We start from the raw sequence: 2,757 nt of genomic DNA, 5'->3' as shown, positions 1-2,757 counted from the left end.
CCCAGCCGACCGGCTCTAGCCAATGAACGCCGCCAAACTACTCGGCACCGCCTTGGCCCTTGGCCAATCGGGTGGCGCACGTGATCACTCTGGGCCCGCCTCTCCTGCCCTCTGACCCTCCTCCTAAGTGCGGTTGAGGTGCGGGAGTGCTCTCTTCTCTCCTACCATTGGCCACCAGGTTTAGATTGACACAGACGGCCGAGAGAGACCCGGAGCCTCTCAAGGAGAGGAGGCGGAGCAGTCAGGCCTCCGGGGGCTGTCTGTGCTCTCGAGTTTGGCTCCTCTATTCCAATCCAGCTGCTCCCTGATCAACAAATCCTTCCTGCTTCTCTTTTTCTTTTTTTGTACTGTGGATTGAATCCAGGGGCCTTAACCACTGAGCCACACCCCCAAGCCTTTTTATTTTTTTTATTTTGAGCCAGGGTCTCGCTAATTTGCTTAGGGCCACACTAAGTTGCTGAGGTTGGCTTTGAACTTGTGATCCTCCTACGTCAGCCTCCTGAGTCTCTGGGATTACAGCCGTGCGCCATCCGCCATCCACCGGACCTCTCCTGTCCTTCAAACGTCTATTTTCAAATACCACCGCCTTCGACTTCCCTCTGCATCCTCTTAATCAGTTGCCACTCTCCACCTTGTTCTGGAGCTTCTGCAGAAGTGCCCCTCTTGCCAGCCAGACATTGTGTTCCCAAGGATTGAAGTCAAGTTGGAAATCAGTTCTGACCACCTAACCATGCCCTATGCTAAACTTTGGGACCTTGTTTTGTTTACTATTTCATTTCTGTTGCCTGGAAAGAACAGTACCTGGCACGTAACAGGTACTCAATGTGAGTTATTACTGATTTTCTTTTAAATTGATGTGTGTTAATAAATAAACATGTAGGGCTGGGGATGTGGCTCAAGCGGTAGCGCACTCGCCTAGCATGCGTGCGGCCCGGGTTCGATCCTCAGCACCACATACAAACAAAGATGTTGTGTCCGCCGATAACTAAAAAATAAATATTAAAAAAAAGTTCTCTTAAAAAAAATAAATAAACATGTAACCAGTATTGGTACATGGCTTTAGATGATATAATATGGCTGGATACTGGTTAAATGCTATGGTTGGCCAAAGACCAATAACTGATAAACAAATCAGTGATCAATACACACAAACAAGGCACATAGTGACAGATACATGGAGTTTAGGAATTACAGTTGTGATTTTAAAGTCCATAAAAGCTCTTTATACACAGTAAGTCACTAGTGGTTCTGAACTGGTCAGTGGCTCTAAAATTGAGTCACCTGGGAGCTTTTTAGAACTTCACCTTCCTGGGCCTCACCTGAACTAACAGGACTAGAGGAGGGACCAAGGCCTGAATTTTCAACAAATCCCCAGGTGATTCAAGGCTCACCCCTGCACAGACAGGCAGAGGTAGGTGATAGGGAACTGGGGAAGTACAGGGAGATGAACAAGCCAGTAAGGACAGGGTACCAGCTCAGGAACATCTCTTTCTGGGTTAAAAGATGAAGCCTAGCCATGGTGCACAAGGGCAGGGATGTAGGAGCCACCCAGTGCCAGCTACTCAGGAGGCTAAGGCAGGAGGATGGAAAGTTCAAGACCAGCCTCACCCACTTAGCAAGACCCTGTCTCAAAAAATAAAAAGGGCTGGGGATGTAGTTCAGTAGTAAAGCACCCCTGGGTTCAATCCACCATACAGGGGGCATAAAGCCTAAACTGGGGAGCAAGCCTGTAATCCCAATGACTTGAGAGTCTGAGACAGGAGGATCACAGGATTGAGGCCAGCCCAGGCAATTTAGCAAGACCCTGCCTCAAAATACAAAATAAAAAAAGGGCTGGAGGTATAGCTCAGTGGTAAAGTGCCTGTCTGGCATGTTTGAGGCTCTAGTTTGATCTCCAGTACCAGAGGGGGTGGGAGAGAAGACGAGGAAGAAGTAAAAAAAAAAAAAAAAAAAAGTCTAGAGGTAGGGAACAAGGACAGGTACAGAAAGGTAACAAGCTCTTCCTAAACCCCAAGTTCCAAGAGAATGTGGGCAGGCAGCAAGAGTATCTTGAGGTCATGCTCCTATCAGTCTGGGATGTGAGGAACTGAGTTCAAGTTCAGCACATGTCCATACCCTAAGAATAGCCCATCCGCAGAGACAAATGTTGGCTGTCCAACCAAAGTATCTCATCTCCTCACACACTGGGTTTGGGCTCCAACCCCAGGGCACCTTTCTTTCCCATGATCCCTCTCTACATCCCACTACAATTTGGGGAAACCAGAGGGGACAAATAGCAGTAGAAGGTGAGTCCACAGCTGGCTTGTCTCGGCTCAGTTGTTCCATAGGGTGACCAAGATCAGGGCAGAAGAAGAGAGGGGAAGGTGAGAGCGGAGGAGGAGAGTCCCAGGGAAAGAGGTAGAAAATTGGGAGACCAAGGGCCTACTAGACAGGGGACAGTGTTGGAATAAAGGGAAAGGGAATTGAAAAGGCACAAACGGGAGAGGAAGGGACAAAGGAGGGGCCAGCCACAGAGGCCTGATCAATTTAGAGATCGATTGCTCAGCTGCAGAACGACTGTAGTTAATGAAAATGTGTTGTATATTTCAGAACTTCTGAAGAGGTAGATTTGTAATGTTCTCACCACAAAATAATGATAAATAGGTGAGGACATGTTAATTAGCTTGCTTTCATCATTCCACGATATGAACATACATCAAAACATCACTTTGTAACCCCTAAATATATACAATTCTTACTTGTCGATTAGAAATAGAA

The sequence above is a fragment of the Marmota monax genome, unplaced genomic scaffold (assembly GCF_021218885.2).
Source record: "Marmota monax isolate L192 unplaced genomic scaffold, Marmota_monax_Labrador192_F-V1.1 WCK01_AAM20220418_F8-fsc00020, whole genome shotgun sequence".
NCBI classification, from domain to species: Eukaryota; Metazoa; Chordata; class Mammalia; order Rodentia; family Sciuridae; genus Marmota; species Marmota monax.
The sequence above is the reverse complement of the archived record's forward strand: the minus strand, read 5'-3'. Positions refer to the sequence as shown.